The sequence below is a fragment of the Ceratotherium simum genome, chromosome X (genome assembly GCF_057802395.1).
Source record: "Ceratotherium simum simum isolate JZ-2026a chromosome X, ASM5780239v1, whole genome shotgun sequence".
NCBI lineage: Eukaryota > Metazoa > Chordata > Mammalia > Perissodactyla > Rhinocerotidae > Ceratotherium > Ceratotherium simum.
Genome location: NC_141940.1, coordinates 63,911,589 through 63,938,386, shown reverse-complemented (window position 1 = coordinate 63,938,386; position 26,798 = coordinate 63,911,589). Strand labels below are relative to the sequence as shown.

Below are 26,798 nucleotides of genomic sequence, written 5' to 3'. Positions count from 1 at the left end.
GGAAAAAAACACACCCTAGCCATGGCACTTCACAGGAGCCATCTCAAAGGTACAGAGCTTTTCCCAGAGGAGCAGGGCATTTGAGCTCCATATTAGGCACCCAAGCATTTAGATCCAGGACAAAAGAGATGAGAAGATGAGACTCCAAAACACCTGACTTTGAAAACCAAACGGAAGTGCACCCAGGAAAACTTTAGAACTTCAGGAAAAGGAAAATCTTCTCTTAAAGGCCCCATGCACTTGACCCAGCGCAAAACACCAGATAGAAAAGTTCACAGTCCATTGGTAAAAGAGACTCACTTACTAAGCTTGGAGCACATCCTAGAGAGGCAGGAGGTGGCTTTGGCTCCATCCCCAGGGACTGAGATAGTGGTGGCAGCCATTTTTGAGACCTAATTCAGCTGTGCCAACACAGACACTAGCAGGCACCATTTGGAATCCTTTCTCTAGCCAGTAAGGGCAAGAGCTCTCTCCTACCCAGTAGTGCAACCAAGGCAATGGAGTGCAGCCAAGCAGCACTGGCACCCTGCCCCAAGGACCTCTGCTCCACTCACAAGTGAGCCGTGACTGATTTGCACCACCTGGCCTCAAAACCAGCCACACAGGGGATCTGGCCCACCCATCAAGGTACCCAGAAATGTTTATGCACTGACACACAAGAGGAGGCTTGACCTGCCCACCGGCACACATCAGGCAGTTGCACACCCCTGTATTGGAAAGCCAGCCCACTCTGGGTGTCTGTCTGTCCACTAGCATGCCTGACGATGTTCTACACTGCCTGGCCACATAGCCAGCCTGTGCCTGAGGCCTGCCCTGCCCAAGAGCAAGCTGGCAACAGCTGTGCCACAAAGCTGCAAACCCAGCTGCACTGGGGGCCTTCCCCACCCATCAGCACACCAGAGGCAGCTGTGAATCACTTGGCCACATAGCCATCCCATGCCTGAGACCTGCCACACATGAGTGAACTAGCAACAGCTGCCACCAAGCCACAAACCAAGCCACACTGGAGGCCTGCCCATCCATCCATGAGCTAGCAAATGATGTGCCATGCAGCCAGCTTCACTGGATCTCTGCCCCACACACCATTGACCTCGCAGCAGTAGTGTGCTGTTGGACCCTGCAACCAGCCATGTCAGGGGACTGACTCATTCACCAGAAAACCTACAGTCCTTGTGCAGTAACAGGACTTGCTGCCAGTCATGCTGGGGGCATCCTCTGCCCAATAACATGCTTGTAGCAGCCCCCTGTGGCTGGGTCTAGCAACCAGCTGGCTTTGGGGACAGCCCAGCATACCCTCATGCCCACAGCAATAGCAGCCCTGCGACAATAGAAGGGCACATGCAGCTCACACAGGGGATACTCCTGGAGTATTTCGCATGGGTGAAAAGAGAGGAACATGCTGCTGGGCTCCATAAGATATCTCCTACATAAGACCATATTCCAAGATCAGGAGATGTAGCTGGTCTACCTAATACATAGAAATAAGCAAGGAAGTGTATGGAAAATGAGGACAAAAAGGAATATGTTCCAAATAAAAATACAAAACAAATCCTCAGAAAAAGAACTAAACAAAATAGAGATAAACAATCTACCTGAAAAAGAGTACAAGCTAATGGTTATAAGGATGCTCACTGAGCCCAGGCAAAGCACAGATAAACACAATGAGAACTCCAACAAAGAATTAAAAAATAAAAAAAAAAGAACTAATCCAGGCTGAAGATTACAATAATTGAAATGAAAAATTCACTAAAGGGAATAAACAACACAGTGGCTGACACAGAAGAATGGATCAGTGATCTGGAAAACAGAGTAGAGGAAATCACTCAAGCTGAAAAGAAAAAAGAATTAAAGAGAGTAAGGATAGTCTAAGGGACCTCTGGGACAACAACAAGCACACTAACATTCACATTATAGGTGTCCCAGAAGGTGAAGAGAGGTACAAAGGGGCAGAGAACTTACATAAAGAAATAATAGCTGAAAACATTCCTAACCTGGGGAAGGAAACAGATATCTAGGTACAGAAAGCACAAAGGGTATCAAACAAGAAGAACTCAAAGAGGTCCACACCAAGACACATTAAAATTAAAATGTCAAGAATTAAAGATAAATAGAGAATCTTAAAAGCTACAAGAGAAAAGCAAAGAGTTACAAGGGAAACTCAAAAGTCTATCCTTGGACTTTTCAGCAGAAAATGTACAAGATAGAAGAGAGTGGCACAATATAGTCAAAGTGCTGAAAGGAAAAAACCCTACAACAAAGAATACTGTACCTAGTAAGGTTATCATTCAGAATAAGGAGAGATAAAGAGTTTTCCAAACAAGCAAAAACTGAAGGAGTTCATCACTACTCAATCAGCCTTACAAGAAATTTTAGAGGGACTTCTTTAAGTGGAAAAGAAAAGGCCACAAATAGAAATTTAAAAAAATTATCAAAGGAAAAATATTACTTGTAAGGCAAATATACAGTAAAAATAGTCAATCAACAACTTATAAAGCTAGTATGAAGATCAAAAGAAAAAAGTACTAAGATCATCTAGATCTACAATAAGAGGGTAAGGGATACACAAAATCAAAAGAGGTAAAATATGATGTCAAAAACATAAAATATAGGGGGAGTAAACTAATAGATCTTTTTGTATGAGGTAAAGCTTAAGAGACCATCAACTTATTATAGGTTGCTATATACATATGTTATTATATGAAACTCATATGTTATTATCATGAAACTCATGATAACCACAAAAATATCCTATAAGAAATATGGAAAAAAATAAAGAAAAAGAAACCCAAAATAACACTAATGAAAGTTATCACACCACAAGGGAAGAGAGAAAGAGAAAAACTAAAAAGCATCCAGAAAAAAAGTAACAAAATGACAATAAATGCATACCTATCAATAACTACTTTAAATGTAAATGGACTAAATGTTATAATTAAAAGACATAGGGTAGCTTATTGGACAAAAATCAAGACCCATACATATATGTTGCATACAAAAGATAGACTTCAGATCTGAAGACACTCACAGACTGAAAGTGAAGGGATGAAAAAAGATATTCCATGCAAATGGAAAGAATAAGAAAGCTGGTGTAGCAATACTTATATTAGAAAAATAAGCTTTAAAACAAAAATTGTAACAAGAGACAAAGAAGGACATTACATAATAATAAAGAGAACAATCCAACAAGAGGATATAACCCTTGTAAATATCTAAGAGCTCAACATAGGAGCAGCTAAATACATAAAGCAAACATTAACAGATGTAAAAGGAGAAAACGAGAGTAACACAATAATAGTAGGGGAGTTTAACATCCCACTTACCTCAATGGATAGATCATCCAGACACAAGATCAGTAAGGAAACATTGGCTTTTAATAACACATTGGACCAGTTGGACTTTATAGATCCATACAGAACATTCCATACAAAAACTTCAGAATAAACATTCTTTTTGAATGCACATGGAACATTCTCCAATGTAGACCACGTATTAGGCCACAAAATAAGTCTCAATAAATTTAAGATTAAAATAATATCAAACATCATTTGTGACCACAATAGTATGAAATTTGAAATAAAATACAAGAAGAAAACTGTAAAAGCCAAAAATATGTGGAGACTAAACAATATGCTACTGAAAAACAACTAAGTCAACAAAGAAAAAAAATACCTGGAGACAAATGAAAATATGACATACTAAAATCTATGATATACAACAAAAGCAGTACTATGAGAGAATTTTATAGCAATAAAGGCCTACCTCAAGAAACAAGAAACATCTCAAATATACAATCTAATATACACTTAAAGCAACTAGATAAAGAAGAACAAATGAAGCCCAAAATCACTATAGTCAAGGAAATAAAAAATCAGAGCAGAATTAAATGGACAGAGACTAAAAAGACAATAGAAAAGATCAATGAAACTAAGAGCTGGTTCTTTGAAAAGATAAACAAAATTGACAAACCTTTAGATAGACTCACTAAGAAAAAAAGAGAAAGCTCAAATAAAATCAGAAGTGAAGGAGAGAAATTATAACAGATACCACAGAAATACAAATAATTATAACAGAATACTATTAAAAGCTATATGCCAACAAATTGGATAACCTGGAAGAAATGGATAAATTCTTAGAAATATATTACCTTCCAAAACTGAATCAAGAAGAAATAGAGAATCTGAATAGACTGATCAGCAGTATGGAAATCAAAAGAGTAATAACCCTCCCCCCCAAAAAAAATGTCTAGGTCCAGACAATTTCCCTACTGAATTTTGCCAAACATTTAAAGAAGATTTAATACATCTCCTTCACAAATTCTTACAAAAAATTGAAGAAGATGGAAAGTTCTTAACACATTTTACAAGGCCAACACTATGCTGATACCAAAACCAGATAAGGACAACAACAAAAAAAGGAAATTACAGGCCAATATTACTGATGAACATAGATTCAAAAATCTTCAAAAAATATTGTCAAATACAACAACATCATTAAAACGATCATACACCATCATCAAGTGAGACTCATCCCAAGGATGCAAGGATGGTTTAACATTCACATATCAATCAACATGATACACCACATTAATAAATGAAGAATGAAAATCACGTGATCATCTCATTAGATGCAGAGAAAGCATTGAACAAGACAGCATCCACTTATGATAAAAAATCTCAGTAAAATCGGTATAGAAGGAAAGTACCTCAACATAATAAAGACTATATATGACAAACCCACAGCTAACACCATACTCAGTTGTGAAAAACTGAAAGCTATCCCTCTAAGAACAGGAACAATACAAGGATGCCTGCTTTCCCCACGTTTATTCAACACGGTATTGGAAGTCCTAGCCAGAGCAATTAGGCAAGAAAAATAAACAAAAGGGATCCAAATTGGAAAGGAAGAAGTAATATTGTCACTATTTGCAGATGATATAATTTTTAATATAGAAAACCCTAAGACTCTATCAAAAAAATATCGAAAATAATAAACAAATAAATTTGCAGAGTACAGAATCAACATACAAAAATCACTTGCACATTCATTAACAGTGAAATAGAAGAAAGAGAAATTAAGAATACAATCTAATTTACAATCACAACAACAACAACAAACATACCTAGGAATAAAAAACCAAGAAGTTGATGACCTATACACTAAAAACTATAAAACATTATTGAAAGAAAGTAAAGAACACACAAAGAAATGAAAAGGTATTCCATGCTCTTGGATTGGAAAAATTAACATAGTTAAAATGTCCATACCCTCTAAAATAATCTACAGATTTAATTTAATCCCTATCAATGTCCCAATGACTTTTTTATGGAAATAGAAGAAAGAATTCTAAGATTTATATGGAACAACAGAAAACACTGACGACCAAAGCAATTCTGAGAAAAAAGAACAAAGCTGGAGGTATAACACTCCCTGATTTTAAAGTATACTACAAAGCTATAATAATCAAAACAGCTTGGTACTGGGAGAAATACAGACACACGGATCAATGGAACAGAGTTGAGATCCCAGAAATAAACCCACACACTTATAGACAGCTAATTTTAAACAAAGGAGTCAAGAACACACTATGGAGAATAGAAAGTCTCTTCCATAAATGGTGTTGGGAAAACTGGACAGCCACAAGCAAAAGAATGAAAGGAGATCACTACCTTATACCATACACAAAACGTATCTCAAAATGGATTAAAGACCTCAATGTAAGAAATAAAACCATAAACTTCCTAGAAGAAAACGTACGCAGTATGCTTTTTGACATCAATCTTAGTCTTTTTGAGGATGTCTCCTCAAGCAAGGGAAACAAAAGAAAAAAAGAAACAAATAGTACTACATCAAACTAAAAATCTTCTGCATGGCAAAAGAAAGCATCAATGAAATGAAAAGATAACCTACCAATTGGGAGTAAATACTTGTAATCATATATCTGATAAGTGATTAATATCCAAAATACATAAAAACTCATACAACTCAACAATAGTAAAAAAAACAACTCGATTAAAAAACAGGCAGACGATCTGAACCGACATTTTTCCAAGGAAGATACACAAATGGCCAACAGGCACATATAAAGTTAAACATCACTAATTATTAGGGAAATGTAAATCAAAACTACAATGAGATATCGCGTGAAAATCATCAGAATGGCTATTAAGAAAAAGACAAGAAAGAACAAGTTTTAGGGAGGATGTGGAGATAAGGGAACCCTTGTACACTGCTGCTGAATATGTAAACTAGTGCAGCCACTATGGAAAACAGTATGGAGATTCCGCATAAACTTAAAAATAGATATACTCTATGATTCAGCTATTCTAGTTCTGTGTTTTTATTCAAAGAATACGAAAACACTAATTCAAGATATGTGCACCCTTATGTTCATTGCAGCATTATTCATAATAGCCAAGACCTGGAAACAACCTAAGTGCCAATCAACAGAGGAATGGATAAAGAAGATGTGGTATATGTATTACACACACACACACACACACACACACACACACACACACACACAATGGAATACTACTCAGTCATGAAAAAGATGAAATCTTGCACTTTGCAACAATATGGATGGACCTTGAGGGTATTATCCTAAGCAAAATAAGTCAGACAGAGAAAACCAAATACTATTATTTCACTCATATGGGAAAGACAAAACAACAACAAGAAACAAACACTTAGATACAGAGAACCGATTAGTGGTTACCAGAGGGGAAGGTGGAGGAGGGCGAAAGCAGTAAAGGGGCACATTGGTACAGTGATGGATGGCAACTATACTTTTGGTAGTTAACACGATGTAGTCTACACAGAAGTTAAAATATAATGATGTACACCTGAAATTTATATAATGTTATAAACCAAAGTTACCTCAACAAAAATATAAACAAATAAATTAAAAGAAAAGAAAAATTAATTGTACAGCCAGCTGAAGCATATTTTGAGTGGAGACAGTTTTATGTGCTTAAAATATGTATAACCAGCTCTACAATATACCTTCTCAAAACTCTAGCTACTCCATTACCACAAACATCCCGTTAATGTCATGTGTTGCTTAACAACAGGGATATGTTCTGAAACAAGTGTCATTAGGCGATTTCATAGTTGTGCAAACACCATCTTGTGTGCTTATAAAAACCTCCATGGTAGAGCCTACTACACACCTAGGCTATATGGTAGTAATCTTATGGGACCACCATCATATATGCAGTTTGCCATTGACTGAAACATCATTAGGCACCACATGACTGTACAAGTAAACTGCAGGACGAGTAGCTAAATAGTAATAATTACCTTCACATTCAAACTAAAAAGCACTTAAAGGAATGGATTTGCCCTGCCAATGATAACTAGGTCTCCAAATGATACCTTAAAGCGCTAGAGAGAATTGAAGCTGTTACATGGATAATTCAGATAACTGTAATTGAGTTTGGGGGCTGCAAGTTCAGGATAATTGCCTCAGTTCTTCACTTAGCTTTGGTCATGAAAATCTGTACAATGACCACTGAGTCCTTTCCCCATGACATAAAGGACCATTTAACTAATGTCCATTATTTGTCCTTTAGCGAAAGTGACTGCAGCAGTTATCCCTAACATAAAGTTTCATTATTGTCTCCAGTAGTGGAAGAGATGAGGCAGGCAGCAGAAATATTTTGGTTCTTCCCAAGCAGAAACAAAAATAAAACAACAGTGGTCAAAATAAAACTCCTAAACAAAATCACCATTACTAACAAGTACAAACAAATTAAAACAAAACAAAGTAACAATAAAAATACACTCTCACTCTAGCAAATTTTTAGTGGATGCTTATTTGCTGAAGTTCTGTTTCTCTGTCTTATTCATGGAGAACAATGTGATGGTGGTTTTCAAATCACGTCTAATGTGAATAGAAAGAGGAGGAGAATCAGGCTGGACAATGTTAGAGCAAGTCCATTCCTTTAAGCAGTATATCTGTGACGTTTACCTTTTTAGGAAAAAAATTATCAATCTATTCTATCAATCTTGGACTGATGCATTCAGGTGTGTCCTTATATAAAATTAAACTAGGAGGTTGCCTATGAGATGTAATATGAACTGATGTCCTGTCATTAATGACTTGTTCTATAGATAAATGCATTGTATTCTTCTTTTTAAAATATGAAAGACTATAAGGAGAATAAATTTTTTCCAACACTTTTGTATGAATCAATTTATTTCCTCTGTGACAGAGTAGCAAGCGAGACCTGGGCACCCATTTGGGAAAATTTTGACAGTTGAAGTTCAAAGTGGAAGTGGGGAGAGGAAAAATTGAAGGTGCAGGCCACAGTGAAGATAGGATTAGCTTCGTTCACAATTTTGTTGAATTCTTGGAGAGTTGCTTGGCTTTTTTTATTCCATGGGCTCCAACTATTAGTTAGCACTTTTGAGTTTGTGTCACAATAAATCACACAGGCTATATAAGATCTACCAGAATTGTCCAGTCTTTCAGTTACAGTTGGCCATTTTGCAAACTCCCATCTGCCTATCATATTGTCAGGTACAGATTTCCAAAAGAGGAGCATCACAACCAATTCTGATTTTTATCCAAGGTGTTATGCAAGAGCTAAAAATACATGACGATATTAAAACAGTACAGCAGAAGCTATGACAGCTGCCTCTGTCAGTCAGGAAGACAATTGCAAAGGAGCTGGACGCTTTTACCCAAATGGTAATAGATGAAAGAGTGTATGAATCTAACTGGGGAGAGATTTATGAATAAATTAAGAGGAATTCAAATGAATGCTAATATGTGCAAAAACTGTAATTGTTGGTGGTAGTGGTTTAAAATGTTTCCGTCTTTCCTACCCATGTCCCTCTTCCTCTGTCTCCAAATTATTACATTACTTTAGTGTCACCAGATTCAGGGCAGTAGTTATCCTGGGACCTAACAATATATACTAGTAACTTTTACTGAGAAAGTATTGGAAGGATATAACCTATGACCATTCTATGTTAGAGCTTTTTGTGATTTCAGTTGACTATATTTTTTATCCTTCATGAATAATGAACTTAGGAATATTAACAGGAAAATAAACAAAATATCAGAGAATTTACAACACGATCGAGGAATATTGAATTATTTTTAAGGTGATGATGGGGAGTTCAAGGAATAGGAAGCAGACAAAAAGAACTTTTATAAGTGATGGGCATTAGCCATTTCTACATAGTAATCTTACCTCCCAGAAAACTACCCACACTTTTGTAGCCATGGATGAAAAATAAGCTCTTGATAAAATTTAATCGTGGAATTTTGGAAAAATTTACTTGTTTGAAGAATGTTTCAGTATTTATTTCTTCCTCAAATATATGTAAAATATATCTTCAAGGCAACAGCCTACCTTAACTTTGTTGCCTGTATTGCTTGGGGTGAGTTAGAATCTTCAGAAGGTAATATCAGAAATCTTGAAAAATCCAATTTATTTGTGTTTTCTTAGAAATATTCAGGGAGTTTGTCATTAACAGAACATGTCTATGTCTGGTTAAGTATAATAATGTAACCAACATTTAAAATGGATTCATTTCATCCTCATATTCCAAATTGTGGTCATGCTCTTGGCTATAATATAGTTCCCAGTTCTGCTAAAGAATTAGCCTGATAAGGGAAGTCTTTGTTTCACATTCAGTACTCAACAGTTTGCATTTGTCTGTCTTTATTTTTATACAATGATACAATTTGAAGCAGTTGATGATTTTTAACTAAACTAATATGCTATTAAAAGACATCAAGATAGACATTAAACTTAATTTGTTGTTCAGTCTGAATTTTTTCAATCAAAACTGACTGATGTGAGAGATAACAAAATTTATAAAAAGAAACATATTTCCTAGGTTTTATTGGTTTTCAATGATTTTGACTTTATAGATGTTGACCACAAAGATAAGCCCACAAATGACAAAAATGTTTACTGAGAAAGATATTGTGTTGGCACATTGAATTAGTCTCTTGCCCTATTTCTGTGGAGGTGAAGATCTTTATATTTGTAATTTTGGTATCATGTAGGCAACTCTTTACCAAGAAGAGCTTATTCAAATTATATTCTAGTAAATGGCCTCCATCTTTAACAATTGGGTCCAATCAGGACCTATCAAGAAATCTCATTTTGTCTTTTATCTTTGATTATGCCATTCACTCCAAGAAGCCCAAATCTTCTAAATCATTCCTCATCTCCAAGACTCTAATCTCCTGTCCTAAATATTTTTCCTTTCAGATTTCATACAACACCCTTCTCTGTCTCTGTGCATTTATATCACTATGCGTTCTTATAATTATGGCCAGTTATCTCAAAAAGTCTTATGCTCGCAACATCTTACCTAATAATTCTCCTACCTTCTTTCTCTAACACTTAAAATAGATCTTTCTTTAAGACACTGCTTTCCCTACAACCTTCTCAATAAATGGCATTTTTTCTCTTCAATATTACTTGTACCACAAGGTCTGGAAGTAAGGTACGTGACCTTGTTACTACTTATTACCACTCCAGACCACACTCCTTCCTTCCTCCATAAAGATACCCCTCTTTGACTCTCATGTCATGAGAATGTAGGGGAAGAGGGAGAATCCCCCTCTGCCCTTTCCCTTAAGGTTCTTATGGCTGGCCAAATAATTAACAAGACATGTTAGCAGGAGAAAATAATACCAAGTTTAATAACATGTATATGTTGGGGGAAGAGGGAGAATCTCCCTCTGCCCTTTTCCTTAAGGTTCTTATGGCTGGCCAAATAATCAACAAGACAGGTTAGCAGGAGAAAATAATTGCAAGTTTAATAACATGTATACATGGGAGAATGCAGGGACACTGCGTTTCTCCACACAATCACAGAAATTCTCGTCTTAAATACCATGTTCAGCCAATGACAAAGGAGGATGTTGGGGGTTGGGGGAGTCAGTTACAGGAGATTACCACTAAAGCACAGTAAACAAGAGTAAGGTTATTATGCAGATTTAAGGCCTCACCTTCCACATTGATAAGTTTCTAGAAATGAGGTCATCCCCCCTCTTCCCAATACAGAGAGGGAAATACATTTACAAATGGAGATTTCCCTTATAAATGTAAATGTCTGTCTGGCAACTCCTTGCAGGGCCATCCAAAGAATGTAGCCAGAGACAGAACTTCCAATAAGATGGGCTTGTTGGTGCCTTTCCTATTGTAACATCTATTTTACATTATATTTACAGCCATCATGAATATAACTCCTTCCTGAAACAGATCTTTTGTTTTAAATTCTTTAGGCAGTTAGTGGGGGAGGTCAAATGTCCTCAGAGAAAACAACCAAGGTAAAGAGATAGATTTCAGGGTGGCCAAATCTTGATCTCCCACATATACATGGGAGAAAGAAATGAGCAGCTCGTCCCTCTATCTAAGCTGCTGGCTTAAGTATTGTAGCTAAAGACTAGAAAGGTGTTGGGTGTGGGTAGTGGTTTGGGATTTCAGAGGGGAAGAAGACAATTCACATGGAGATAGAAATGCAAATGTTTGTCTGACAACTCTTTTCAGGGCTACCTATAGAGAATGTGGCCAGGGAGAGACAGAATTTTTGATAAGAGGGGCTTGGTGCTTTTCCTATTGTAACATCTGTTTTACATTATTATTACAGCCATCATGATAATAACTCCTTCCTGAAACACATCTTTTGTTTTAAATTCTTTAGGCAGTTTGGGAGGGGAAACTCAAATGTTCTACCTGAGTTTTCTGAGTCTTTATTGTCTTCAGCTTGAAATAATCTGCATACCAGAGTGGTGCTTCTTGGGGTGGCCTGCCCTGAGCACCATCAAGACTGTACCACCTACTGATCAAATTTATTTCAGATATCTATCAATCCTCAGGTTATCCCTCTCATTCCTTGAAGATTTTTAACTCCTGGTTTAATGACACTAAGTTCAACATTGCTTCTGTCACAATACTTGGTGATTTCAATATTCATGTAAATTATCCAACACCCTGGATCAGGGAGTCTTTTATCTCCTCTATTCCTAATGTTCTTGTACTTCACCCTAACTCAGCCACTCATTCTAATATATACCCTAAACCTGTGCTGACCAACATGCTAACCACTAGATATATATGGCTATTAAGTAGTGGAATTGTGGCTAATCTGAATTGAGATTCACTGTATATATAAAATACATACCATATTTTGAATACTAAATGTAAAAAATGTAAAATATTTCATTAATAATTTTATGTTGATTACACATTGAAATGATAATATTTTGGATATATTTTGTTGAATAAAATATATATTATTAAAATAAATTTCACTTATTTCTTTTACTTTATAGTGTGGTTATTAGAAAATTTAAAATTGCATATGTGGCTTGCACTTGTGTCTCAATACATTTCCATTGGACAATGCTGACCTAGAACTTGTCATAGCTGCACACCTGCCATAATCTTAATTACAAACATTCAACTTTCTGACCAGTAATATTTCACTTTATGACCTTCTAACTTTCCAAGTCACTTCCTTAGGTATTCAAATTCTTTTTATATCACTTGGGTCTACACTTGGGGTGACTGTTTCTCTAGGCCTGTATCTATTGTAGCTATTCTTTCCTTGAGTATCTCTTTTCTCACATTCTTTCACAGACCAAAGACATACTGTGCTAGAATAAAAATAATACACTTCTATCACAGAGTCAGGTAAATCTCAAAAGCATAGTAAACACTTGGAAGAAAACTAATAAAATAAGATTTTCCATGTCATTATTTTCTCTTGTCTAGTTTCTCCTTTCCCTGCTCTCTCTTTGTCTCTATCTCTCTGTCCGTCTCTTCCTCTCTCTTTTCTTCTCACCTTACCTGCATCTTTGCCATTTTTAATACCCCTTATTCTACACAGTCCTATCCTTCAAGTTTTTTCCATCCTTCTCTGCAGGATGAGGATGATTTGTACCCTTGTCTTTTCTTTTGGTTTTCAATTCAAGTGCCTTAGGTTTCAGTCAGACACTGATTAAAGATTTGCTTACTTACTGATCCAGAAAAAAAAGGAGTGAGTTCTTGTCCAGTGGGTAAAAACAAGGTGCATTTTTCAATCTAATTTTCATTAATGGCTAGAACTACCCTTGATTTTACTAAACAAAAAAACAAAAACAAAAACAACTTATCAGTTTTTCTGGTAACAACACAGTACAATATTATAAGGAAAAGATATTCCTCTTTTTCACATGTTCTTGCACCTTGTGAAATTACAAACAGTTGCATTATTATGCTAAGTAGTATTTTATACTTTTCTGGGCCTTGCTTATATAACAAAAGCCACCACATTAACTGGAGATCATGTTCTCTTTGATATGATACCTATTCAGTTTACACTATTTTCTTTATTTCTGCATGGACTGAATCCTAGCCCTGTGACCTTGAGCAAATTGTTTAAAATTCATTTCTTAATTTCTTCATCATTGAATTCTTGTGAGGATTAAAAGAGATAATGTATACTAAACTCTTAGAACAGTAGCTGGCTCAATAAATGTTAGCTATAATACTCATCTCTAATTTACATACTCAAGATAAAGAGATTGATAAGAACTCTGGTTTTTCTCTCTATAAAACTTTTAAATTTTCTCTGTTGACAAAGTCACTTATCATTACCAAATAAAGGAGAAATAAGAGTTTTCCTCACTTTGGTTAGGATATAACTAGGTAAACTGAAAGCTTCCAAGGCCAGGGATATCAAAAGACAGAATAATTCCTAGAAGCCTAGAAAAAAATTCTATAGACAAAAAGAGGCACATAGAGAAGTGAAAATATAGAGAAGAATGTGTTAGGAAGAGCTGCAATCATTGATCTTTTCCTACCTGGGATTCCACCATAAATTATCTACAAAAAATACAAGCAAACAGTATTGGATAGTATATAATCATGAGTTAGATTGTATGCTTCAGATTCTTATGTGTTGTTGGAATTCTAAGAATGAGGAGTAGCAATGGTGCTATTGGGGATATAGTTTACTGAATTATGTTGAATAGAATTGCCATTATAGTGGCAAAAATATTATCTTTTTTTCACTCATCTTAAAATACACTTATAGAACCATACATAGCATTGAAAAATCCCTTTAAAAAGTCACCTGTGCTAGTCTCGTAGGGCTGTCACAACAAAGTACCAACATGTAGGTGGCTTTAAACAACAGACATGTGTTATCTTACAGTTCTGGAGGCTAGGAATCCAAAATCAAGGTGTTAGCAGAACCATTATCTCCATAATGGCTCTAGGGGATAATTCTTTCTTGTTTCTTCTAGCTTTTGGTGGTTTTCTGCAATGCCTGATGTTCTCTGGCTTCTAGATGCATCACTCCAGTCACATGGCCATGTTCTCCCTGTGGGTCTTCACGTCATTTTCTCTCTGTGTGTGCCCGTCTCTGTGTCCAAATCTCCCCTTTCCATCACAACAACAGTCACATCATATTAATATCCACATTAATACCACACTTTGAATTTTTTACATCGATAAATGTCATATCTTCAAATAAGGTCACATTCTGAAAGAATGGGGGTTAGGATTTCAACATATCTTATTCAAGGGACACAGTTCAACCAATAATATTGCCCTAATTCATTTCATTGCTTGTCATCAGTGAATTGTTTTAGAGCTCAAGCAAAATATTGTTGGAAAAATCATATGCAATCCTTTCAAAGTTTATAATGTAGTCAGCTTTAGATGACAATTTCACCTTTACATTAAAGGGTCGGCTTTAAGTCAAATATATTTCTAATAAATATCTTTTGCAACTACTAATACTGTCTGTACTTCCAAAAAATGGTAAAGTGTTTTGGTTTATTCTTTTCCAAAAGTACTCTTAGATGTTAGTTATTTATTCTGGGAAAAGGTATGGAGTCAGAATAAAGTAGCCAAGAAAAGTATTGATGTTTTGAGTGAAATTTGTACAAATCAAAAATCGAACATTTGTGTTGTGCATTAGTTTGCTAGGGCTGCTGTAACAAAGTACAACACAATGTGTGGCTTACACAAAATTGATGTATTGTCTCATAATTCTGGAGGCTTGAAGTCTGAACTCAAGGTGTCAGCAGTATTGATTCCTTCTGAGAGCTGTGAGGGAAGGATCTGCGCAATGCCTCTCTCCTTGGCTTGTATATAGCATTCTTCCTATGTTTTCACATTGTCTTCTCCTTATACTTGTCTTTCTCTTTGTCCAAATTTCCCTTTTTGATAAAACCCAAGCAGGAGTCATCAAGATGGCAGAGCAGGAAGCCCTAGCTCTCACTTATCTACATAAACACTGATATAGCAATGATATTTGTACCAAAATACCTTGAAGAGAAATTCAGAATCCAGCTGAGAATTCGAAGCACCCCAGAGGAGCACAAACTTAGAGCAATAGCCTTTATGTGGGTAAGAAGAGCAATTTCACTTTATCCGCATCTGGCCCTCCCCCAAACCAGCTTAACCCTGAGTTGAGAAGATCACCTTAGCCTATGATTTCTTTCATGAGGGGAGGGTTGGTGTGGGCTGGGAGTGATATTGGAGTCTGTGCCTGGCCACCTGGCTTCCTAGTCTCTCAGAGCACCCTCTGTAGGGTGTTTCTAACCCACCTAATACTTAGTACTTTATTACTGAAGGGCCTGTTCCCCCTGGTACAGCTAGGAACAAAGGAAAGGATAGGGCATGCCCTTACCGCCAGCACTACTCCACAAAATTGAAGTTTTGTGGAGTATAAACTGAAGTTTTTCCTCCATGAGAGAGGAAGGGAAGTGAATGAGGCTTTATCTCCAGCAAGTCAGAGTGTCCTCTGGGAAGCTGGTTTCTATCTTACAACATACTGAGTGCTGAATAATCAGCAGAGCTTGATTCTCTGGGACAGTTAGCAACAAAGAAAAGGGGTGTGCATCCTCTTATGTTTAGCACTGCTCTGCATGTTTGAGAAAAAGCACGTAACTTAGGCTTTTTCTCCAGGAAAGTGAAAGAGGCTTTTCCTCTAGGGAGTTAAGGAAAAGAAGAGGACCTTGTCCCAAGGCTTACAGTGTTTTACCTGAGGTATCAGTCACTATCTTCCTTCATATTGAGCACTTCTGACCAGTGAACGTCTTTCTCAGCAAAAGTAGTCCAAAAATACTGGGAGAGGTAGCTGCTTTTACAAATGCACAGACAGCAAAGCAAACCTAAAAGGAAGAAAGCAAATATCCAGCAACCAACATGAAAGAAATGGAAATCTGTGAAATGTCTGAGAATTAATTAAAAATAGCCATCTTAAAACTTAGTGAGTTATAAAGGGACACAAGCAGAAAACTAAACCAAATAAGAAAAATCATACATGAAAAAAATGAGAATATAAACAAAAAGATAGAAATCACAAAAAAACAGAAACATTGGAGCCGAAGAATACAATGAACTGAGAAAATTACCACAAGCATTCAAAATTGAACTGGATTAAACAGCAGAAAGAATCAGTGGACTTTAAAATAAGTCCTTTGAAATTATCCAGTAAGAAGAGCAAATAAGAAAATAATAAAAAAGTGAAGAAAGCCTAAGAGACTTTTGGGAGTTCACCAAAGAAACCAATACATGTATTATGGGAGTCCTAGAAGTAGAAGACAGAGAGAAAGAGGCAGAAAGCCCATTTAATAAAACAATGGCTGAAACTTCCCAAATCTGGGAAGGGAAATAGACATCCAGAGATATGAAGTTCAAAGGATTCCAAATAAAAAGAACATAAAGAAATCTTTACCAAGACACATTATAATGAAATGGTCAAAAGTTAAAGACTAAAAAATAATTTTGAAGTAGAAGATAAAAGCAATTTGATGCGTACAAGGGAGTCCACATAAGTTTGTTAGTGGATTTCCCAACAGTAACATAGCAGGCCAGGAGAGAGTGGGATGATGTATTCAAAATGTTGAAAGATTAAAACTGAAAATCGAGAAAACTATAGGCAGCAAAGCTCTACTTTGGAAACGAAAGAGAGATAAAGACTTTCCCAGACAACCAAAAGCTAAGGGAGTTCATCACCAGTGGACCTACCTGAAAAAAAAATGCTAAAGGGATTTCTTCAGGCTGATTTGAAATAACACTAACTATCAGCATAAAAATATCTGAAAGTATAAAACCCATTGGTAAAGGTCAGTACACAGTAAAATGGAGAATACTCTAATACTGTAATGGTAGTGCATAAATAGCTTTCAACTCTAGTGCAAAGTTAAAAGACAAAAGTGTTAAAATAACTGTAACTACAATAATTTGTTAATGATACATAATATAAAAAGAAACAAATTGTGATATCAATAAAATAAAGTGGCAGGAGCAGTAAAACTGTAGTCTTTGTATACATTTGAAGTGAAGTTTATATCAGCTTAAAATAGACTGATATAACAATAAAATGTTTTATGTAAGCCTTATGGTAAACACAAATAAACATTCTATAGTAGCTACACAAAATATAAAGAGAAAGAAATTAAAGCATACCACTACAAATATCATCAAATCCATAAAGGAAGATAGTAAAAGAGGAAGAAAGAAACAAGGGAACTACAAAACAGCAGGAAAACAATTAATAACATGTCAATAATAAGCTCTTACCTATCAATAATTACTTTAAATGTAAATGGAGTTACTTCCACAATTAAAAGTTATAGTGTGGCTGAATAGACTTAAAAAATCAAGATCCAACTATGTGCTGTCTACAAGAGACTCACTTTAGCTTTAAGGATACAAATAGGCTGAAAATCAAGGGTTGAAAAAAGATATTTCATGCAAATGGTAAGTAAAAAGAGAAAAAGTGGCTATAGCTATACCAGACAAAATAGACTTTAAGTCAAAGAATTTCACAAGAGACAAACAAGGTCATTATATAATGATAAAGGGGTCAAATCATCAATAGGATATAACAATTAAAAATATAGATGCAGCTGTATCAGAGCCACTAATATACAAAGCAAATATTAATAGATTTGAAAGGAAAAATAGATACTAATACAATAATAGTAGGGGACTTCAGTTACTCACTTTCAATAATGGATATGTGATCCAAACAAAAAATCAATAAGGAAACAGCAGACTTATACAATGTTATAGACTAAATGGAGCTAACAGATATACACAGAACATTCATCCCAATAGCAACAGTATACACATTCTTCTCAAGCATACATAGAATATGCTCCAGGATATATCACATGTTAAGCCACACAACAAGTCTTAACAAATTTACAAAGATTGAAATCATATCAAATATCGTTTCTGACCACAATGGTATGAAACTAGAAATCAATAGTAGGAGGAAAGCTGGAAAATTCACAAGTATGTGGAAATTAAAAAATATAATCCTGAAAATCTTATAGGTCAATAAAGAAATCAAAAGGTAACCCAAAATATCTTGAGACAAGCAAAGGTGGAAACAATATATCAAAACTTAGGGTTTATAGTTATAAATCCATACAATAAGGAAAAAGAAAGATCTCAATAAAACAACCTTTCCCAAACCTAAAGGAACTAGAAAGAGAAGAATAAACTAAGACAAAAGGTAGCAGAAAGACAGAAATAATAAAGATTAGAGCAGAAATAAATAAAATAGCGACTAGAAAAATCATAGAAATGATCAACAAAAGTAAGAGTTTGTTTTTTTGAAGGGATAAATTTGACAAATCTTTAGCTACACTAAGATAGTTTTCTTTTAACTAAGAAAAAACAGAGCTGACTCATAAATAAAATTAGAAATGAAAGAAGAAACATTATAATGGATACTACAGAAATCTACAAAGGATCATAAGAAAATACTATACACAATTATATGCCAACAAATTGGATAATCTAGAAAAAATGGACAAATTCCTAGAAACATACAACCTATCAAAGTGGAATCATGGGGCTGAAACAAACATCCCTGCTCAGCATTAAGAGTGCAGAGCTGATAACCACTGCCTGCAGCAAGATGGCCTGCTGAGCTGGGCAGCCCCTATTCACATAGCCCTAGATGTCTGAAAATAGTGGCAGGGCAGCAAACTGTGCATACACATGCTGCATAACTTAGCATCCAGGTTCCCTGGGATCGTCCCCACTTCCCAGTCCTGTAGGTATAGGTCAGGCAACAGTATGGGACTTCTGGGGAACACACAGCACTGGCAATTTCCACTCCACTCCAAAACAGTGGTACTTATTCTCCTGGAGCTGTATCTCATGGGATCTCCATAGCCTTGCCATCCCAGACTGAGCAGGGAAGTCAGTTCATGAGAGACTCTTGGGAAATGTTACTCCCACAAATCTCTGTGTTTCTTCCTGACACAGAGCCATAAGGAGTTTGGCCCATTTTAAATTCTAAAAAAAAAAAGAAAGAAAAAAGAACAGAATCATGAAGAAATAGAAAATCTGATCAGAACAATACTAGTAAGTCAATAGTATCAGTAATCAAAATCCTTCCAACAAATAAAAGCCCAGGACCAGATGGCTTCACTGGTTATTTGAAAAATATTTACAGAAGAATTAATGCCAAACTTTCTCAAAATCCCCCCAAAACCTGAAGAGGATAAAACACTTCTGAGTGATTTTATGATGCCACCATCATTCTGATCCTAAAGCCAGATAAAGACACTACAATAAATAAAATTACAGACTAGTATCTCTGAAAAAAATATACGTAAAAATTCTCAACACAATTGTAGCAAATTAAATTCAATAGCACATTAAAAAGATCATACACCCACCATGAACAAGTCAAATTAATCCCTGGGACACAAGGATGGTTCAATATACACAAATCAATAAATGTGACATATACATTAAAAGAATAAAGGATAAAAACCATATAATCATCTCAACAAATGTAGAAAAAACAATTAAAAAATCCTTGCATGGAAAAGACTCTCAAAAAATTAGGTATAGAAGGAACGAATCTCAACATAATAGAGGTCATATAAGACAAGCCTATAGGCAACATCATATTGAAAGATGAAAAGAAAAACATTTTACCTCTAAGATAAGGAAGAAGGCCAGAATATCCAGTCTTGCCACTTCTATTCATCATAATACTGAAAATACTAGCTAGAGCAATTAGGCAAGAAAAAGAAATAAAAAAACATCCAAATCAGAAAGAAGTAAAATTGTCTCTATTTGCAAATAATATGATCTTATATAGAGAGAAAACTAAAGATTCCACCAAAAACTGTTAGAACTAATGAACAAATCCAGTAGAGCTTCAGGATACAAAATCAACAAACAAAAATCAATTGTGTTTAGGGGCTGGCCCCATGGCTTAGCAGTTAAGTGCACGCGCTCCACTATTGGCAGCCCGGGTTCGGATCCTGGGCGAGCACCGACGCACCGCTTCTCTGGCCATGCTGAGGCCACGTCCCACATACAGCAACTAGAAGGATGTCCAACTATGACATACAACTATCTACTGGGGCTCTGGGGGGAAAATAGGAGGAGGGTTGGCAATAGATGTTATCTCAGAGCTGGTCATCCTCAGCAAAAAGAGGAGGATTAGCATGGATGTTAACTCAAGGCTGATCTTCCTCACACACACACACACACAAAATCAATTGTGTTTCTATAGACTATCAATTAACAACCTGAAAAAGAAATAAAGAAAATAATCCAATTTACAATAGCACCAAAAACAATAAAATACTTAGGAAGAAATTTAACCAAGGAGGTAAAATATCTATTCACTGAAAACTACACAACATTAATGAAAGAAATTGAAGAAGACACAAATAAATGAAAATATATCCCTAGTTTATTTATTGGAAGAATTAACATTGTTAAAATTTCCATACTACCCAAAGCCATCTAAAGATTCAATGTAATATCTATCAAAATTCCAAAGACACTTTCCACAGACACAGAAAAAGCAATCTTAAATTTCGCATGGAACCAGAAAGGACCCTGAATAGCCAAAGAAATACTGAGAGAAAGAGCAAAGCTGGAGGCATAATACATCCAGATTTCAAATTATATTACAAAGCCATAATAATCAAAACAGTATGGTATTTTTATAAAAAATATATATAGACCAATGGAACAGAATAGAGAGCTCAGAAATAAATCCATGCATTTTTTATAAACTTATTTTGACAAAATCACCAAGAATACACAATGGGGAAAGCATAGTCTTTTCAATAAATGATGTTGGAAACTCTGGAAATTCACAGGCAAATGAAAGAATTCAGACCCTTATCTCAAATCATACACAAAAATCAACTAAAAATGGATTAAAGACTTAAAGTTATGGCCTGACCCTGTAAAATGACCAGAAGAAAGCATAGGGAAAAATCTTCTTGACATTGATTTGGGCAAAGATTTCTTGGAAATGACCCCCAAAACACAGGTAACAAAAGCAAAAATAGACCAGTGGGATTGCAACAAACTAAAAAGCTTCTGCACAACAAAGGAAACACTCAACGGAGTAAAGAACCAACCTACAGAAAGGGAGAAAATTTTTTTAAACCATATGTCTGGTAAGAGGTTAATATTCAAAATATATAAGCAACTCAAACAACTCAATAGCAAGAAAACAAATGACCCAATTAAAAGATGGGCAAAGGACCAAAATAAACATTTTTACAGGATATACCAATAGCCAACAGGTAAATGAAAGGTGCTAAACATCACTAATCACCAGGGAAATGCAAATCAGAACCACAGTGAGATATTACCTTACACCTAAAAGAATGGCCATTATCAAAAAGATAAAAGAGAACAAGTGTTGATGAGGATGTGGAGAAAAGGGGACCCTTGCTAATACTTGGGGGGAATGTAAACTGGAACAGCCATTATGGAAAACAGTGTGGAGGTGTTTTTAAAAATTAAAAATAGTACTAACATATGATACAGCAATCCCATTTGCAATCTAAAGGAAATGAAATCATTATCTTAAAGAGATACCTGCACTCTCATGTTCATTGAATCATTATTCACAACAGACAAGCTATGGAAACACGTTATGTGTCTGCTGACAGATGAATGGATAAAGAAAAGGTGGTATATATATATATACACACATATAGATGCATGTATCTATATATATATATACACATATAGATACATGTATCTATATGTATATATATGCAATGGAATATCATTCAGCCTTAAAAAAGAAGGAAATCCTGTCATTTACAACGACATGGATAAAACTAGATGACATTATGCTAAGTGAAATAAGGTAGACATAGAAAGACAAATACAGCATTATCTCTCTTAAATTTTGAATCAGGAGGTGGGGTTTGAGGGAAATGGGGAAATAATGATCAAAGTGTACGAACTTTCAGTTATGTAGGAGGAATAAATTCTGGAGATCTAATGTACACTATGTTGAATATAATTAATAATATTGTATTATACTTGAATTTTAATAAGAAAGTAAATCTTAATTGATCTCATCAAAAAAAGGTAACTGTGATATGACAGATATGTTAACTAGCTTGACTTTAGAAATCATTTTATGATGTATAAATATATCAAAACCTCTATGTTGTGCATGTTAAATATGTACAGTTTTATTTACCAATTATATCTCAATAAAGCTGGAAAAGAAAACAAAATAAAACATGAAAAATCCAAAAACAACAAATTTTCCTTTTTTATTAGGACATCAATCATACTGAATAAGCACCCACACTGATGGCCACATTTTAATTTGATTATCACCATATGTACCCTATCTCCACATAAGGTCAGATTCTAAAATACTAGGGGTAACTATTCAACCCATAACAGTGTGTATATTTGTATATATATAGTTATCTCCTATCTGGAAATGTATAGTGGTCTACATTGTGATCTGTAGTTTGAACCTAGTAAATAAAACAAAAACAAATAACTTTGCAGAAGTTGTCAAACGTGGGCTTTTGGGGTAATAAGTGGTCTCATCTTGTTTGCTATTGATTTGTTCCCAAAATCATGTTTGATGTTTGATTTGTTTTTACTTGTCTACCTGAATATTAAATTCAGGTAGATTATTTTATATCTTTCATAATATTTTTCTCATGTGCAGAAGTTTTTTCAAGGTAGAGGCAGATTAGACTTTAAAATTCATAAAAGGAGAAAGGAAATTTGGAAATTGCAGAACATTAATGGACCCCCAACAAAGCTTTGGGAAGTTATATTAGTGATAATAAGTCAAATTCTGTTAAAATATGTTATTTTTATGTAGTATAAGAAAAGCAAGTAATAAAAATGGTGATGATGACAATTATGATGATGATGGTGAGAGTAAGAACTATCTTTTCTAAAAGGTATGTGACATATGCCAGAAACTAATTTAAGTGCCTTAAATTTACTGTTATGTTCATAACATCACCATTTTGCAGGTAAGAAAATTGAGGCATAAAAAGTTTAAGTAATTTAACCTTGGTAACATAGCTAGTAAGCAAGGTTAAATAACTGAGGCTAGGTGGGGTGGGCAGAGGAGAAAATGTCATTTTAAAACACTCCAGGGAATGAGACTAGAGAAGTAAAAGAATGCTAGAAAAGGGAAGCCTTTTGATACAGAAAGTTATCAAAGGGCACATGACCTAAAACAGACCACATGTTTAAAAATCTCGCTATTATAGAAATATTTATTTTTTTAAATTTACTTCCATGATACACATAAAGGTCAAGTCCTAGCATTTACCCAACTCCTTGCTCTCCAACATACTTGATCTCAAATGTAAGTGCGAGAGGGATGTTATTATAGAAATTAACTTGAATCTACTTGATTTCTTTTTGTTTCTAATAATTTAAAATTTACAGTAATTTGTTAATTGTAATATTTATTTAAGGCACACCTTGTAGCTGACCATGGCATATTGTATAATTTATAGTACTCTGTTATGGTATCATTATGGACTGAACTGTGTACCTCCTTCAATTCATGTGTTGAAGCCCTACCCCCCAATGTGATTGCATTTGGACATAGAACATTTAAGGAGGTATTTAAAGTTAAATGAGATCATAACTGTGGGGCCTAATCCAATAGGACTTGTGTCATTATAAAAAGAGAGACAACAGGGATGCATACACACAGAAAAAAGGACATGTGAAGACATAGTGAGAAGACAGCCATCTGAAAGCCAAGAAGAAAAGCCTCAGAGGAAACCAAATCTGCTGACACCTTGATCTTGGACTTCTAGCCTCCATAACTATGAGAAATATACTTCTGTTGTTTAATACATCCAATCTGTGGTATTTTAATAGCAGCTCTACCAGACTAATACAAGTATACTGATGTAACTACAGTGAAAATGAAGCATTATGCTCATGAAGATTGGCATTTAAAATTTTGTCATCAGAATAAACTTAGCAACTGCTGCTCTTCAGCCTTTGCACTAGTGCTATCTGCTAAAGGAGACTTGGATATCATAACGTGCCTATGAACATCTACACTACTGTCAATGAAACGACACCACCCCCACTCCCAAGACATATTTGGAATTCTGAGTCTGAGTTTTATGCTACAAATAGAGACAATTATTGGAAAGGGCAATAAGAAAATTATGGAAAGAAGAGTGGATTTGAGAAATTGGAGGGCCTGTGAATAATGGATGGCAGGAGGAGATGTACTTGGACTAAAGAAACAACATGATGTGATTTTATTTTTCAAAAAAACTGAAGGGACATCAGCAAGATGGTGGAATATGAGGCTCTTGACTTTCCCTCATCACACAGATGCACCAAACAAACATGTATACACAGATCAATTCCCCCTGAGAGAAATCCAGAAGCTAGTTGAGTGAATCCTACACATCAGGCAACTGAGAAAATAGCCACATCAGAATGGGTAGGAGAAGCTGAGACACATACATGTCATAAACCCAGTCCCCAGCACAGTGTGTTACAGTCAAAAGGAAGTCTCCACTTTCCAGCTTCTTCCTGAGGAACAAAGGATTAGACCCACTTCTAGCACCCCAACTTTTACAGCTATCACCCAAGGAACTGACTTCCAAATCACCTAGCTCTGAAAGCCAACAGGGATTGGCATTTGCAAGTGCCCCTTCACCACAGAAAATAAAGAGGCAGTTTTTTCATGGAAGTGTGTTTACTTCCCACAGCTATCCCTCCAGGTTCAGTAGAGAGAGAGCAAGCTAAAAAACAAGGCTTTCAGTTTCTCACTGGAAGGGGCTTGACTGCATAGTTTCCCAGCTGATGCCCAAAGGTCGGGCTTCTTATCAGCCTGCATCTGGGAGCTGACTGGGCTTCTCCAGGAGCCTGAAAGTATTTGTAGACACCTCCTCCTCTTTCTTCCCCTGGCTCACTTCAATGATAAAACCAAGCCTCTAGCTTCTCTCTGAAAGGAGCTTGTCCACACATCTAACACTCCAACAATTTTGGCTGCATTTGAGGGACTAGCTCACAAATTACCTAGCTTTGAGTGCGGATGGGGCTTGGAATTTGAGAGTCCCCTGGGACCACATTAAACAAAGAGGCAGTTTTAAACAGACACATGAGCACTTCCCACAGTTATCCCACTAATCTCATTGCAGAGGAAGCAAGCAAAAACACAAAGCTCCATATTTCTCCCTGGAATGAGTTTGCATATTCTCTCAGCTGTTGCTCAAAGCCAGGCTTCTAATCAGCCTGAATCTGGGAGCTGACTGGGCTTCTCTGGGAAGAGCTTGTGGACACTTCCCCTAAAAGAGCTTGTGGACACATTCTATGTTTTTTCCCCACCTCATTTTGCTCCAATGAAAAACTCACGTCTCCATCTTCTCCCTAAAAGGAGATTGTCCACACACCTAGTGCCCCACGTTTTAAGGCTGCCACCTGAGGAACTGGTTCTCAATCACCTGCCACAGAGAGCCTGAGGGGCTTGGCATTAATTAGTCCCCCTTTACCATAGAAAACAAAAAGATGACTTTTAACAGACATGCAAGAACTTCCTATGGCTATCCCCTCAGGATCAGTGCATAGGCAGCAGGCAAAAATGCAAAGCTCCCAGTTTCTCCCTGGAAGGGGTTTGATTACATAGTTTCCCAGCTTCTTGAATGTGAGGAGTCTAAATAGTTTACATCTGGGAGCTGATGAAGCACATAATTAGTAGTCCTCCATGAGCTTGAACAGGCTGTGGGAATTTCGTGCATCTTTGCTCCCTGGCTTGCCTCAATGAGAAGACAAGTCTCCAATTCTCCCTGAAAGGAGTTTGTCTACACATTTATTACCCCAATTTTCACAGCTACCACCTGAGGGACTGGATCCTAATTAACCTAGCTCAGGGAGCTGATGAGGCTCAGCATTTATGAGTCCATTGGGATCTCGGAGAACAAAGAGGTGTTTTTATATTAGTGCAAAAGCATCACCGGTGGCTATTCCCCTTGGATCAGCCAAGGAAAAGTAGGCAACAACACCAAGCACCTATTAGGAGATAGATTGCATATCTAATGATCCAACTTTCTCAACTGCTGCCTGAAAATCAAGCTTCCAATTAGATTAAATACAGCTGACAGTGAGGAAATTAGTAGTCCTTTGGAAGCCTGAAAGGGCATGTGGACATTTTCTCCATCTTAGTGGCTCTGATGGGACTTGACAAACCCTAATTTCCTGTGAGCCTCTAAGAACAAAGACAGTGGTTTGTGCAAGTACAAAGGTTTGAGAATCACCCAGAATCTCAGGCTGTTCTGATTAGTGAGGTTCATCTTATATACAAGGCCAGTCTATCAAGGCTGGGAGAGGTGGCTGTCTCATCTAATGCACAGAAACTAATACAGAGAGTCAAGGAAATGAAGAAACAAAGGAATATATTCCAATCAAAAGAATAAGATTTCTCCAGAAACTGAACCTAATGAAACAGAGATAAATAATTTGCCCTACAGAGAATACAAAGTAACAGTCATAAATGTGTTCACCAAGGTC

At 36.0% G+C, this 26,798-nt stretch overlaps 1 long non-coding RNA gene across 2 annotated transcripts in view; it reads right to left on the bottom strand.

Moving 5' to 3' along the window:
* Nucleotides 1-12,249: 12,249 nt before the first annotated feature.
* The window catches only part of LOC147911869 (uncharacterized), a 129,371-nt gene continuing 114,822 nt past the window's right edge, over nt 12,250-26,798 (bottom strand). For both annotated transcript variants that reach the window (XR_015550615.1, XR_015550616.1), the window contains exons 4-5: nt 16,009-16,138; nt 12,250-14,396 (exon numbers count right to left, since the gene is read on the bottom strand). This is a non-coding gene — a long non-coding RNA (uncharacterized LOC147911869). The remainder of the gene's footprint in view (nt 14,397-16,008; nt 16,139-26,798) is intronic.